Source organism: Oncorhynchus gorbuscha, linkage group LG06 (assembly GCF_021184085.1).
Source record: "Oncorhynchus gorbuscha isolate QuinsamMale2020 ecotype Even-year linkage group LG06, OgorEven_v1.0, whole genome shotgun sequence".
In the NCBI taxonomy this organism is placed as follows: Eukaryota; Metazoa; Chordata; class Actinopteri; order Salmoniformes; family Salmonidae; genus Oncorhynchus; species Oncorhynchus gorbuscha.
Window position 1 is genome coordinate 46,100,322 of NC_060178.1, and position 16,032 is coordinate 46,116,353.

The 16,032-nt window shown below is 40.9% G+C and overlaps 3 non-coding genes and 1 pseudogene across 3 annotated transcripts; all 4 read left to right on the forward strand.

Annotated features, from left to right (window-relative positions):
- LOC124038691 overlaps positions 1 to 16,032 on the forward strand; it is a 119,317-nt pseudogene that overhangs the window by 97,851 nt on the left and 5,434 nt on the right.
- On the forward strand, positions 22 to 93 carry trnat-ugu. Its single transcript has one exon. It is a non-coding gene; the product is annotated as a tRNA-Thr (tRNA).
- On the forward strand, positions 8,451 to 8,522 carry trnaa-ugc. Its single transcript has one exon. It is a non-coding gene; the product is annotated as a tRNA-Ala (tRNA).
- On the forward strand, positions 8,976 to 9,047 carry trnat-cgu. The gene has a single exon. It is a non-coding gene; the product is annotated as a tRNA-Thr (tRNA).

The window sequence follows — 16,032 nt, forward strand, 5'->3', positions numbered from 1 at the left end:
ATATATATATAAATATAGAGTGGCATGGTGGCCAAGTGGTAAGGTGTCGGTCTTGTAAACCGAAGACCATGGGTTCAAATCCCATCCGTGCCTTTATAGAAAATGCTTCAAATTCCTTGGAAAAATTAATTGGAGGACTTTGTAGAAGAATCATGTTGTATCAATATTTGAATACAACTGTTATATTAAGGGGAAGTAGAGCCAGTTGGCCCCGAACAAGATGGCGTCTAGGCCTCAACTGTTTTTGAGTTATGGCCATTTATCTGGGATTAAAGGTCCAAAATGAAAATAGAGAAATTATTTTTCCACTTCACGTCAAAGTCAAGGAGCCTCCGGTGTCAATAAAAAAAGAACCAGCCATTTATCTATCGTCATTTAAGAGAAATCGTACAACGACAGATTGGTGATGTTCATGGATAGGTGTTTTTTTTTCAACGGTTACAGATCCAGTTGCAGGGTGTTCTTACGAATCTTTTTAAAGTGTGCTGCGGAGCTCTGCGAGATTTCTGTGATTTTCTATGATTTTCTGAAATAACACACACTCACTAAACCCTCCGTAAATAACTCAGTTCTTAACGTAAAGACTTAAAACTCAGAATTCTGTAAAGGCATACCCCAATCAGGATATGAGTTTATTTATAGCTTCCTGTGCCAACCGGAAGTGCCTTAAATGGTGTCACAGTGGCAGTTTCCAAGGGTTAAAAAGGTCAGATCTTTTCAAAACTTCATATGTGTGATTAAGCAACCCCCATAAACTGTAAGTCAGTCATTTCTCCCAACAGATGTCAAAGAAAAGCACACACACACAGAAACACACACAGCAAGGATGGAGTGACAAAGTGCGGTGCTTAAAGACACACAAAGCCTACAATGGCATTTACATATTCTCTAGGCCGTGCCGAGTTCAACAAGATGCCCCGCTTGACCGTAGCTCGCTCGGTCTAAGCACAGCGACCATTAGAAAAGTAGGCCCAAAATGAAGGCTGGCCCTCAATGTCATTTGCTTTTGGGTGACAGTGAGAGAACCGTTAAGGTGAGAAGCACAAATCGACCTCAGGAACGTACCTGAGGTCCTCCCGATCCGTGCAAGCCTAACCTTGACCGTGTGGCATTAACCCATACCAGTTAAAAGAAGGTGTTTACATCAAACAGTTTGCATTGACTTCTCTCCCCATAGGAATACATTGCCTGCACCTCTAAATTCAACCTGAACCCTATGTGGGTTATGAATGCCTTATGAACCTGTCGTCTATGACAGTCCATCAGACCACTATGAGGTCTACCTGTGTCGATTCTAAGCTTCCTGGAGCAACCGGAAGTGGTTAAATTGACCCAAAAGGTGTTTTGATGTACATAACCTTCAAAGGTGAAAATGACTACATTCAACCCTTTGTAGATCGTAGATCAGTCCATTCTTAACTTAAAGACTTAAAACTCAGGATTCTGTAAGTGGCTATGTGAATCAAGACATGTGTTTACTTATAGCTTCCTGTGCCAACCGGAAGTGCCTTTAATTGGGTCACACTGTCTGTTTTGAAGGGTTAAAAAAGTCACATCCTTCCTAAACTTCATATGTGTGACTAGGTAACCCTCATGAACTGTAAATCAGTCATTTCTCCCAACAGGTCAAAGAAAAGCTCTCACACGCACACACAGCAAGGATGGAGTTAAAAAGTGCGGTGCTCAAAGACACAGAGAGCAGGCAATGGCATAAACATAATCTCTAGGCCGTGCCGAGTTCAACGAGATATCCCGCTTGACCGTAGCTCGCTCGGTCTAAGCGCAGCGACCATTAGAAAAGTAGGCCCAAAATGAAGCCTGCCCCACAACGTCATTTGCTTTTGGGTGACAGTGAGAGAACTGTTAGGGTGAGAAGCACAATTCGACCTCAGGTATGTTCCTAAGGTCCTTCCGATCTGTGCAAGCCTAACATTGACCGTGTGGCATTAACCCTTAATAGTTAAAAGAAGGTGTTTACTTCAAAGAGTTTGCATTGACTTCTCTCCCCATAGGAATACATTGCCTGCACCCCTAAATTCAACCTGAAGCCTATGTGGGTTATGAATGCCGTATGAACCTGTCTTTGGTAACAGTCCATCAGGCCAGTATGAGGTCTACCTGTTTTTATTTACTTTCTGCATTTTGCACACCATGACCGTTTGATTCTAAGCTTCCTGGACCAACCGGAAGTGGTTAAAATCACCCTAAAAGTGTATATCCATACCCTGCCTGCAGTTTGATAGACATAGTGCATTCAACCCTGTGTAAATCAGTCAATTCTTAACGTAAAGACTTAAAACTCAGGATTCTGTAAAAGCATACCCCAGTGAGGATATGTGTTGACGTATAGCTTCCTGTGCCAACCGGAAGTACCATAATTGGTGTCTCAGGGGCTGTTTCGAGGGGTTAAAAAAGTCAGATCTTTCCAAAACTTCATATGTGTGATTAGGCAACCCCCATGAACTGTAAATCAGTCATTTTTCCCATAAAATTTCAAGGGAAAACTAAATCACACAGACACACAACTTGTAAGGAGGGACGTATTGGGGTGTGTAGAGACTGACAGTGCCTGCAATAGTTAGCTTTGTTCGAGCTAAAAAAGAACCGTCAGACCTAGAGTTCCGAAACTTTAGAAACCTGTTCTAGACCTCAGGTCGATAGTGCGTGGTGAGTTAGGTGGCTCTAGAAGGTTCTCGGACCGAGAAACAGCCTCGTACATTTGCAATGACTTCAATTCATTTTGACCATTACGAAAATGTCGACATTTAGAAAAGTCTCAGAGAAACAAGACTAGGTGCATTGAAACCGGCTCGGCCCATAGAGACAGACCCCAACGTTTCTGTCCTATAGCTCATTCAAGGACCCCATAGCAAGGCATGGAAAAAAGTGGATTTTCAGCACCAATTAGGGTTTTACTCGGGCACCGAAGGACCTATCGAGCCGCATCTCGGGATTCGGGGTCACCTCACATAGGCCTTCACATAATGTCCGACCTGGTAGCAGCTAGAACGTAACTATGTGTTTTACGTTTTTATTATGTTTTAAACTAAAGGCCCTGTGAATTATGGGCCTGCTCTGACATATGTGATAGTTGGTTTCTAAATGAGTTGGAAAAAGTGGGTTTGGTGTCAATTGGTATCAGTTTGGTGTCAGAATGACATCTAATTGACTGATGGACACTGATTTGCTAGTTGACTTTTCTACATTAGCAATATGTTTAAACGGAGAGGGACCATCACCAAAATGGCATTCTGAAATCAACACCAAAAATGGCATCACCATAGTCTCCAGACTGTGCCGAGTTCAACGAGACGCCCCGCTTGACCGTAGCTCGCTCTGAGTGCAGTGACCTTGAAGAAAAGCAGAACCAAAATGAAGCCTGGCCCTCAATGTCATTTGCTTTTGGGTGACAGTGAGAGAACCGTTAGGGTGAGAAGCACAATTCGACCTCAGGTACGTTCCTAAGGTCCTCCCGATCCGTGCAAGCCTAACCTGGACTGTGTGGCATTAAACCTTAATAGTTAAAAGAAGGTGTTTACTTCAAAGAGTTTGCATTGACTTCTCGACCCATAGGAATACATTGCCTGCACCTCTAAATTCAACCTGAAGCCTATGTGGGTTATGAATGCCTTATGAACCTGTCTTCTATGACAGTCCATCAGACCACTATGAGGTCTACCTGTGCCAATTCTAAGCTTCCTGAAGCAACCGGAAGTGGTTGAAAACACCTTATCAGTGTTGATCCATACACTGCCTGCAGTTTGATAGACATAGTGCATTCAACCCTGTGTAGATCAGTCAATTCTTAACTTAAAGACTTAAAACTCAGGATTCTGTAAGTGGCTATGTGAATCAAGACATGTGTTTACTTATAGCTTCCTGTGCCAACCGGAAGTGCCTTTAATTGGGTCACACTGTCTGTTTTGAAGGGTTAAAAAAGTCACATCCTTCCTAAACTTCATATGTGTGAATAGATAACCCTCCTGAACTGTAAATCAGTCATTTCTCCCAACAGATGTCAAAGAAAAGCTCTCACACACACACACAGCAAGGATGGAGTGAAAAAGTGCGGTGCTTAAAGACACAGAGAGCAGGCAATGGCATTACCATAATCCCTAGGCTGTGCCGAGTTCAACGAGATATCCCGCTTGACCGTAGCTCGCTCGGTCTAAGCGCAGTGACCATGGGAAAAAGTAGGCCCAAAATTAAGCCTAGCCCTAAATGTCATTTGTTTTGGGTGACAGTGAGAGAACTGTTAGGGTGAGAAGCACAATTCGACCTCAGGTACGTTCCTAAGGTCCTCCCGATCCGTGCAAGCCTAACCTTGACCCTGTGGCATTAACCCTTAACAGTTAAAAGAAGGTGTTTACATCAAAGAGTTTGCATTGACTTCTCTCCCCATAGGAATACATTGCCTGCACCTCTAAATTCAACCTGAAGCCTATGTGGGTTATGAATGCCTTATGAACCTGTCTTCTATGACAGTCCATCAGACCACTATGAGGTCTACCTGTGTTGATTCTAAGCTTCCTGGACCAACCGGAAGTGGTTAAAATCACCCTAAAAGTGTTTATCCATACCCTGCCTGCAGTTTGATAGACATAGTGCATTCAACCCTGTGTAAATCAGTCAATTCTTAACGTAAGGACTTAAAACTCAGGATTCTGTAAAAGCATACCCCAATGAGGATATGTGTTGACTTACAGCTTCCTGTGCCAACCGGAAGTGCCATAATTGGTGTCTCTTGGGCTGTTTCGAGGGGTTAAAAAGTCAGATCTTTCCAAAACTTCATATATGTGATTAGGCAACCCCCATGAACTGTAAATCAGTCATTTTCCCCGTAAAATTTCAAAGGAAAACTAAATCACACACACACACAGCTTGGAAGTAGGGACCCATTGGGGTGCGTAGAGACATACACTGCCTGCATTAATTAACCTTGTTGGAACTTTTAAAGAACCGTCGGACCTAGAGTTCGAAACTTTAGAATCCTGTTCTAGACCTCCGGTCGATAGTGCGTGGTGAGTTACGTGGCTCTAGACAGTTCTCGGACCGAGAAACAGCTTCATACATTTGCAATGACTTCTATTCATTTTTGCATCACGAAAATGGCGACATTTAGAAATGTCCCAGAGTCGCAAGACTAGGTGCATTGCGACCGTCTCGTCCCATATAGACAGACCCCAACGTTTCTGTCCGATAGCTCATTCAAGGACCCCGTAGCAAGTCATGGAAAAAAGTGGATTTTCAGCACCAATTAGGGTTTTGCTCGGACACCAAATGACCGATCGAGCCGAAACTTGGGATTCGGGGTCGCCTCAGCAAGGTCTACACGTAACATAAGAAATGGACCCGCAGCTAGAACGTAACTACGTGTTTTATGTTTTTTTATGGTTTGAACCGAAGGCGTTGTGAATTTTGGGCCAGCTCTGAAGTATGTGATAGTTGGCTACAAAACGAGTTGGAAAAAGTGGGTTTGGTGTCAATTGGTATCAGTTTGGTGTCAGAATGATATCTAATTGACTGATGGACGGTGACTTGCTGGTGACTCTTGTCCATTTGCAATATGTTTAAACAGTGAGGTACCATCACCAAAAGTGACATTCTGAAATCAACCCTAACGAGCCATTGAGATGAACCAGAATCACTGCCCAGCCATCCCGAGTTCATCGGGCCAGTCAATTTCACATTCCTGCAGGATTTTATAGCATGACAAATTCGTGATGGTACCTGCCCATTGAACCATATTGCAAATGCACAGTGACTTTGCAAAAGTGAGAAAACATAAACAAATGGACATGATGAAATCAACACAACGAGTGATGGAAAGGTACAACTCTCACTGCTCGGCCATCCTGTGTTCATCAGGCCAGTCAATTTTGCATTTTTGAGCATGTCAAATTTCATATGGTAAATGCCCATTGAACCATATTGCAAATGCACGTGCACTTGCAATATGATTGTATAGTGAAAAACATCACCAAATGGACATGATGAAATCAACACAACGAGTGATGGAACGGAACAACTATCACTGCCCGGCCATCCTGTGTTCCCATAGCGGGCATTAATATCAGAATGACCGGTAAATGCATTTACAACCATATTTTTATTTTTGGGTTACCAGGTGCCTATTTTCAATCACCAGTTGCACAACAATGCGTATCCATCAGAATATTTTAAACAGTCCATAAAGCACTCAGGACGGCCCCCATAGATAGAGGGCCGTAGTAGGGTACTCCCATAGCGGGCATGGACAATAGGAGTCCTGGTAAATGCATTTACAACCATATTTTTATATTTGGGTTACTAGTTGCACGTGCATTTGCAATATGATTCTATAGTGAAAAAACATCACAAAATGGACATGATGAAATCAACACAACGAGTGATGGAAAGGAACAACTATCTCTGCCAGGCCATCCTGTGTTCATCAGGCCAGTCAATTTTGCATTCCTGCAGGATTTTTATAGCATGACAAAATCGTGATGGTACATGCCCATTGAACCACATTGCAAATGCACAGTGACTTTGCAAAAGTGAGAAAACATAAACAAATGGACATGATGAAATCAACACAACGAGTGATGGAAAGGAACAACTATCACTGCCCGGCCATCCCGAGTTCATCAGGCCAGTCAATTTTGCATTTCTGCAGGATTTTCGAGCATGTCAAATTTCTTATTTAATTTGGCCCCCAAAAAAGTGACTTGACTTTTGACTTCCGATGAAATCATATTGTAAATGGACAAATCATATTCCTTATGCACAAGTTAAACATTTTTTTAAATGATAATAAAATACAACTAAAGTATGTTGATACAGTTCTTATACGTGTGTAATTGACACAGAATTTGAAAGAATTTCAAAAAACGGTCCAGAAAGCACTTTATTAAGGGTGTGTGAAGTTTTTTACATAATTTTGACATTTTTGACTTTTGACTTTTGACTTCCTATGAAATCATATTGAAAATGGACAAAACATATTACTTATGCGCATGTAAAAAAATAAATATATATATGATAATAAAATTGGACAAAAGTATATTCATACAGTTCTTACACATGTGTAATTGACAAAAAATTGAAAGAATTTCGAAAAACGGTCCAGAAAGCACATTTTTAAGGGGTGATACGTTTTTGACAAAAAAATCATTTTTTCAAAATGTTGCTTTTGGATGTTGACTTGGGTTACATTTCCAATATGAAAAACCAAGGTGGAGCGGATTCGCCACCTGTTGGATTTTTAAAGTGTTACAACTGGCAATTGCCATATGGCATTTGCAATACACTTTGCATGAATCAACGCCGAATTGGGTGGTATTGGACAATGTGTATATGGTTTGTCCGATGCCAATGACTTCCCATTCATTTTTGGCCAATACAGGGGGTATTCCCTTACCTACAGTATTCCCCAACTTGTCTTTTGAGAGTATTCACTTGTTAAATTAGCTTTTGCACAACTCCCACTTTGCACAATGTTGACATTCTAAGAATGAAATAGATGCGCAAAGCCATCTGTTTTTGTTAACTGAAGCACATGGGTTCAATCCCTGTTCAACTTTTATGGTAGATAGCTGATATTATGGAAATGTACTTTCATCACAACAGTGTAAAGAAAAGGTCAATTGTCTTGATATGGCCACTGCGACCTGTATGCTCTAGTTGGCTGGCCCTCGCTACATATTCGTCGCCAGAACCACTGGCTCCAGGTCATCTGTAAGTCTATACTAGGTAAAGCTCCACCTTATCAAGGCAATCACAGGCGGCCTAGTCCTTGCGCAGCAGTCCCTTCCAGCTGCAGTCAGAGCAGGAGATGCCCATCTGTAAATAGCCCACCCAATCTACCTACCTCATCGCCATATTGTTTTTATTTACACTTTTGCACACCAGTATTTCTACTTGCACATCATTGTAGCTTTTAGAGCATTTACAGGGTAGTGGGTTCTCCCCGGGCACTAGAATTTGCACACATGACTGTAAGTATTTCTGCTAAATGGCATATATTATTATATTATTATTATCATCATCTGCTCATCTATCACTCCAGTGTTCATTTGCTAAATTGTGACTACTTCAGTACTATGGCATATTTATTGCCTTTTTAAAAAATCCATTCTATTTTGTTATTGACTGTGAGCTAGTTTGTTCCATGTGTAACTCGTCGCCAGAACCACTGGCTCCAGGTCATCTGTAAGTCTATGCTAGGTAAAGCTCCGCCTTATCAAGGCAATCACAGGCGGCCTAGTCCTCTCGCAGCAGTCCCTTCCAGCTGCAGTCAGAGCAGGAGATGTTCACCCCTCCACGTCCAGACTGCAAATGAATTGCACTGCTTTGCTTTACCTTGGCCAGGTCGCAGTTGTGTATGAGAACTTGTTCTTAACTGGCTTACCTGCAATAATAATGGAGAAATTTAAGAAAATAAGAAACAATTTTTTCTTTCCCAGAAAGGGGGTGTACCTCAGTGGTAGAGCGCATGCTTTGCATGTATGAGGTCCTGGGTTCAATCCCCAGCTTCTCCATGTTTTTTTGCAAAGACCCAACTTCTACTTTCCAGAATGTTGAAATTCTAAGCAGGAAACAGAGATGTGATAAATAATTTGTTCTTTTAATCTGAAGAACATGCTTTCAATCCCTGTTAGTACATTTATAGAACAGAAGTGGCATGGTTGCCAACTTTTATGGCATCATTTTCAAAAACTGAAGTTCATGTTTTCGATCCCTGTCCGTACCTGTTTTAAGAATTGCTGCTATCATTTCATTGTAGTTTCAATGGAGTGGTGTATATATAAAGTACAGTGTATTGATATTGTGTTTTATCTGCAAATTAAATGGGATGGAAGCTCAGAGGGGAGTGCATGCTATATATGTATGAGGTCCTTTCTCCACTGAGTTTGTGTGCCAAATTCACATTTGCACAACTACTACTTTCCAGAATGTTGATATATATATATATATATATTGCAGTATAGAGTGGCATGGTGGCCAAGTGGTAAGGCGTCGGTCTCGTAAACCGAAGACCATGGGTTCAAATCCCATCCGTGCCTTTATAGGAAAGGCTTCAAATTCCATGGAAATTTACATTAATTGGAGGACTTTGTAGAAGAATCATGTTGTATCAATATTTGAATACAACTGTTATATTAAGGGGAAGTAGAGCCAGTGGGATTAAAGGTCCAAAATAAAAATAGAGAAATTATTTTTCCACTTCACGTCAAAGTCAAGGAGCCTCCGGTGTCAATAAAAAAAGAACCAGCCATTTATCTATCGTCATTTAAGAGAAATCGTACAACGACAGATTGGTGATGTTCATGGATAGGTGTTTTTTTTTCAACGGTTACAGATCCAGTTGCAGGGTGTTCTTACGAATCTTTTTAAAGTGTGCTGCGGAGCTCTGCGAGATTTCTGTGATTTTCTATGATTTTCTGAAATAACACACACTCACTAAACCCTCCGTAAATAACTCAGTTCTTAACGTAAAGACTTAAAACTCAGAATTCTGTAAAGGCATACCCCAATCAGGATATGAGTTTATTTATAGCTTCCTGTGCCAACCGGAAGTGCCTTAAATGGTGTCACAGTGGCAGTTTCCAAGGGTTAAAAAGGTCAGATCTTTTCAAAACTTCATATGTGTGATTAAGCAACCCCCATAAACTGTAAGTCAGTCATTTCTCCCAACAGATGTCAAAGAAAAGCTCTCTCTCACACACACACACACAGAAACACACACACAGCAAGGATGGAGTGACAAAGTGCGGTGCTTAAAGACACACAAAGCCTACAATGGCATTTACATATTCTCTAGGCCGTGCCGAGTTCAACAAGATGCCCCGCTTGACCGTAGCTCGCTCGGTCTAAGCACAGCGACCATTAGAAAAATAGGCCCAAAATGAAGGCTGGCCCTCAATGTCATTTGCTTTTGGGTGACAGTGAGAGAACCGTTAAGGTGAGAAGCACAAATCGACCTCAGGAACGTACCTGAGGTCCTCCCGATCCGTGCAAGCCTAACCTTGACCGTGTGGCATTAACCCATACCAGTTAAAAGAAGGTGTTTACATCAAACAGTTTGCATTGACTTCTCTCCCCATAGGAATACATTGCCTGCACCTCTAAATTCAACCTGAACCCTATGTGGGTTATGAATGCCTTATGAACCTGTCGTCTATGACAGTCCATCAGACCACTATGAGGTCTACCTGTGTCGATTCTAAGCTTCCTGGAGCAACCGGAAGTGGTTAAATTGACCCAAAAGGTGTTTTGATGTACATAACCTTCAAAGGTGAAAATGACTACATTCAACCCTTTGTAGATCGTAGATCAGTCCATTCTTAACTTAAAGACTTAAAACTCAGGATTCTGTAAGTGGCTATGTGAATCAAGACATGTGTTTACTTATAGCTTCCTGTGCCAACCGGAAGTGCCTGTAATTGGGTCACACCGTCTGTTTTGAAGGGTTAAAAAAGTCACATCCTTTCTAAACTTCATATGTGTGAATAGATAACCCTCCTGAACTGTAAATCAGTCATTTCTCCCAACAGATGTCAAAGAAAAGCTCTCACACACACACAAAGCAAGGATGGAGTGAAGAAGTGCGGTGCTTAAAGACACAGAGAGCAGGCAATGGCATTACCATAATCCCTAGGCTGTGCCGAGTTCAACGAGATATCCCGCTTGACCGTAGCTCGCTCGGTCTAAGCGCAGTGACCATGGGAAAAAGTAGGCCCAAAATTAAGCCTAGCCCTAAATGTCATTTGTTTTGGGTGACAGTGAGAGAACTGTTAGGGTGAGAAGCACAATTCGACCTCAGGTACGTTCCTAAGGTCCTTCCGATCCGTGCAAGCCTAACCTTGACCCTGTGGCATTAACCCTTAACAGTTAAAAGAAGGTGTTTACATCAAAGAGTTTGCATTGACTTCTCTCCCCATAGGAATACATTGCCTGCACCTCTAAATTCAACCTGAAGCCTATGTGGGTTATGAATGCCTTATGAACCTGTCTTCTATGACAGTCCATCAGACCACTATGAGGTCTACCTGTGTTGATTCTAAGCTTCCTGGACCAACCGGAAGTGGTTAAAATCACCCTAAAAGTGTTTATCCATACCCTGCCTGCAGTTTGATAGACATAGTGCATTCAACCCTGTGTAAATCAGTCAATTTTTAACGTAAGGACTTAAAACTCAGGATTCTGTAAAAGCATACCCCAATGAGGATATGTGTTGACTTACAGCTTCCTGTGCCAACCGGAAGTGCCATAATTGGTGTCTCTTGGGTTGTTTCGAGGGGTTAAAAAAGTCAGATCTTTCCAAAACTTCATATATGTGATTAGGCAACCCCCATGAACTGTAAATCAGTCATTTTCCCCATAAAATTTCAAAGGAAAACTAAATCACACACACACACAGCTTGGAAGTAGGGACCCATTGGGGTGCGTAGAGACATACACTGCCTGCATTAATTAACCTTGTTGGAACTTTTAAAGAACCGTCGGACCTAGAGTTCCGAAACTTTAGAATCCTGTTCTAGACCTCCGGTCGATAGTGCGTGGTGAGTTACGTGGCTCTAGACAGTTCTCGGACCGAGAAACAGCTTCATACATTTGCAATGACTTCTATTCATTTTTGCATCACGAAAATGGCGACATTTAGAAATGTCCCAGAGTCGCAAGACTAGGTGCATTGCGACCGTCTCGTCCCATATAGACAGACCCCAACGTTTCTGTCCGATAGCTCATTCAAGGACCCCGTAGCAAGTCATGGAAAAAAGTGGATTTTCAGCACCAATTAGGGTTTTGCTCGGACACCAAATGACCGATCGAGCCGAAACTTGGGATTCGGGGTCGCCTCAGCAAGGTCTACACGTAACATAAGAAATGGACCCGCAGCTAGAACGTAACTACGTGTTTTATGGTTTTTTTATGGTTTGAACCGAAGGCGTTGTGAATTTTGGGCCAGCTCTGAAGTATGTGATAGTTGGCTACAAAACGAGTTGGAAAAAGTGGGTTTGGTGTCAATTGGTATCAGTTTGGTGTCAGAATGATATCTAATTGACTGATGGACGGTGACTTGCTGGTGACTCTTGTCCATTTGCAATATGTTTAAACAGTGAGGTACCATCACCAAAAGTGACATTCTGAAATCAACCCTAACGAGCCATTGAGATGAACCAGAATCACTGCCCAGCCATCCCGAGTTCATCGGGCCAGTCAATTTCACATTCCTGCAGGATTTTTATAGCATGACAAATTTGTGATGGTACCTGCCCACACATTACATGTTTGACATTAGAAACGCTTCCATTAAAGAAAACCCTTTGAGTTCTATTTGATAGATAGCTCTGAAACCATGATATGGCAGAGGTTGAAAAGCCATAGCACTTAAGTTTTTTTTAACAACAGGTTATGGTCAATAATGTCAAAGGCTGCACTGAAATCTAAACAGTGCAGCTCTCACAATCTTCTTATTATCAATTTATTTCAACCAATCATCAGTCATTTGTGTCAGTGCAGTACATGTTGAGTGCCCTTCTCTATAAGCATGCTGAAAGTCTGTTCTTCATTTTTTACAGAGAAATTGCATTGTATTTGGTCAAACACAATTTCTTTCAACAGTTTGCTAAGAGCTGGCAACAAGCTTATAGGTCTGTTAGAACAAGTAAAGGCCGCTTTACCCCTCTTGGGTAGCGGAATGACTTTGGCCTCCCTCCAGGCCGGAGGACAAAGACTTTCCTCTAGGCTCAGATAAAAAATTTGACAGATAGGATTGGCTATAGAGTCAGCTACCATCCTCAGTAGCTTTCCATCTAAGTTGTTAATGCCAGGAGGTTTGTCATTATTGATCGTTGCAAAAGTGAGAAAGCCAAAATCTCTCGTCATGGAAAAAGTTGCCCCAACTTTGACGTCATCTTAAACGCACTTCCCAAAAGGCTACCGCTCTGAGAACAGTTTCTACGTGTTCAGCGCGAAGCCTGCTTTCTATGGGGCTTCTCATTGTGTGAATCGCGTGCTCACGAGACGTTGAGCGTGCCGAAAGGTCTTGGTCACGCCAAAAAAAAGTGCACCGCTATGCGCGCTCTGCTCCCGCTCTCTCTTTTCTTCAGGATCAATGACAAGACGTGTGTGTTTAGCTTCGTCCTCAAAATTGCTGTACACCTTTATAACATGTTAAAGCTTAATTATCAACATAGTTTGACAAGTTTACTCGACATATAATATATATTTTCGACGTTTTGGTGCGCATCCACTTGAATTTTGTCTACATTTTGACCAAAATGAGGCTATTTTGAGAACCGAAAGACGCAGACTTGAAAACTAAAGGCTGTTTTTGGTAAGTATAATTCCTTCCAGGTCTTTTGATGGAAGAACAGCAAAGGTACGGGAATATTTATGTGTTAATTTTGGGTTTCTGTCGACTCCAAGATAGAGGAGCCAGAATGCTACATTTTGGAGCGCCGACTCCCTATTATAGCCTAGTAAACGCAAACTGTAACGTTAAAAATAAATGTAACACAGCGTTTGCATTTAGAAGAAGTGTATCTTCCTATACATATGTAAAACATGCATATTTAGTCAAAGTTTATGATGTGTATTCCTTGTTAGCTGACGTTATCTGCCGGAGCTATCGTCATTTCTCCGGACATTTTAGTAGCATTTTTTGAATGATGCATCATTGTAAACAGAGATTTATGGATATATATAGCATATTATTGAAAAAAATGAATGTACTCTGTAACATGTTATATTACTGTCATCTGATGAAGATTTCAAAAGGTTAGTGAAATGATTTTTCTTTTAATCCTGCGTTTGTTGATTGCATATTTTTTCCTACTTGGCTATGCTAATGAGCTATGTCTGCGGTGGTGGTTTGACATAAATATATGCTATGTTTTCGCCGTAAAACATTTTAGAAATCTGATTTGCTGGCTAGATAAACAACTTGTTTATCTTTCATTTGAGCTATTTTTACTTGTTAATGTGTGGAGGTTAAATATTTTTAGGAATATTTTCGCGCATTGTGCGTTATGGTAATGAGCTTGAGCTGTAGTCACGCTACCCGCACAGGAATGGGAGTCTTAACAGGTTTTAACCGGTTAGGACACCTCAAAACGCACGAGGACACACACACAAGAAAAGCCCTACCAATGCTTCCTGTGTTTTAAAGAGTTTTACCCAGTTAGGAAACCTGAATAAGCATTACCGGAAACACTGGAGGGGAGAAGCCCTACCACTGCACCCAGTGTAAAAACAGCTTTACCTCAATTAAGGCACCTAAATAGGCATGAAAGTACACATATACGGGAGGGGAAGACATACCACTGTTGTAATTGTGAAAATACATTTTCCTCGACAGAGAACCTGAAACCACATGGTGTTCTGACTTATGTTTTTGAATGAGAATGCAATATTTTTTGTTTGTTTATGCCACATGAAATCATATTGTATGTATGAAAACTTACCCAATAATAGGCCTCCTCTTTAAAAAAAAATCTCAAATCAGTTAAAGATTTTGCTGTGTTTAAAAATATAAAAAAATCCTACACTATGAAGTTGCAATAATACTGTGTAATTGTGAACATGATGACAATGTCCTTTTAGTGTAAGAGCTGTTAGGAAAGAACACCTGACATTTCTGCCGGTTTTGGTGGGAGGGAGTCTTGGGCTTCCAGGGTGACATCTGCATGCGATGAAATAGTTAGCCTAATAGTCCAATAACAAAAGAGATTTCCAAAACTGTCTGCCAATAACAGCTCATTTTCAGCTCATTAAACATTTCAAAAATGTAATTTGTTTTAATGATTAACTTGGATAGATCGGATACAAGTATAAACCCTCAGATATTATTCCCTACATGATTTGGATATGTTCAAATGTAAACTATTTCATAGATCAATAGAATGTACATTTTTTGACTCTAACCTTGAATATAGTCATTTTGTTAGAGTTCATTTGTGTGTCAACAAAATCCAACACTTCAAGGCCGCCTTCAGCTCTTTTGTTAGAAAGGCCAGATTTTTTTAGTTTGTGAGACTTATTTTTCCAGATGAAGTCAAGAAAGGTCTTATTAATCTCTTTTTAAAGTAGCTGGATTTACACATAACGATAATGAGGGATACACAAAACGAGACAGTCCCTCTGCCTTGGTTTTCCTCAAATTAATAATTACTGTGAGCTAGGACATGACAAAATAAAGGAATTTCAAAATGTCACAAGAGCAAAGACAATTTGCCCTTATTACACTCGCCAGGTAATTTTCCATCAATGGATGTTGATTTAACACGTTTGACTACTATGATTGAGCAATAAGGCACAAGGGTGTATGGTAATTGGCCAATATACCACAGCTAAGGACTGTTCTTATTCTTGACGTAATGCAGAGTGCCTGGGTATAGCCGTTAGCAGTGGTATGGTATATTGGCCATATACCACAAACTCCAGGGTGCTATTATTGCTATTATGCTATTATTGCTATTGTAAGTCGCTCTGGATAAGAGCGTCTGCTAAATGACTTAAATGTAAAATGTAAATGTACTTTTAAGAGCTACATTCCACTAGATTCTGTGTTGGGCAGAAGAAAGACGTGTTTGATTGAATCTGGATATCTTATATTGAACTGGAGGAGTGTGACATTTACATGTGATAATATATATATATACATACTTATATACACACACAGTGGGGAGAACAAGTATTTGATACACTGCCGATTTTGCAGGTTTTCCTACTTACAAAGCATGTAGAGGTCTGTCATTTTTATCATTGGTACACTTCAACTGTGAGAGACGGAATCTAAAACAAAAATCCAGAAAATCACATTGTATAATTTTTAAGTAATTAATTTTCATTTTATCGCATGACATAAGTATTTGATACATCAGAAAAGCAGAACTTAATATTTGGTACAGAAACCTTTGTTTGCAATTACAGAGATCATACGTTTCATGTAGTTCTTGACCAGGTTTGCACACACTGCAGCAGGGATTTTGGCCCACTCCTGTTGCTTGGCAATACGGACTTTCAGCTCCCTCCAAAGAGTTT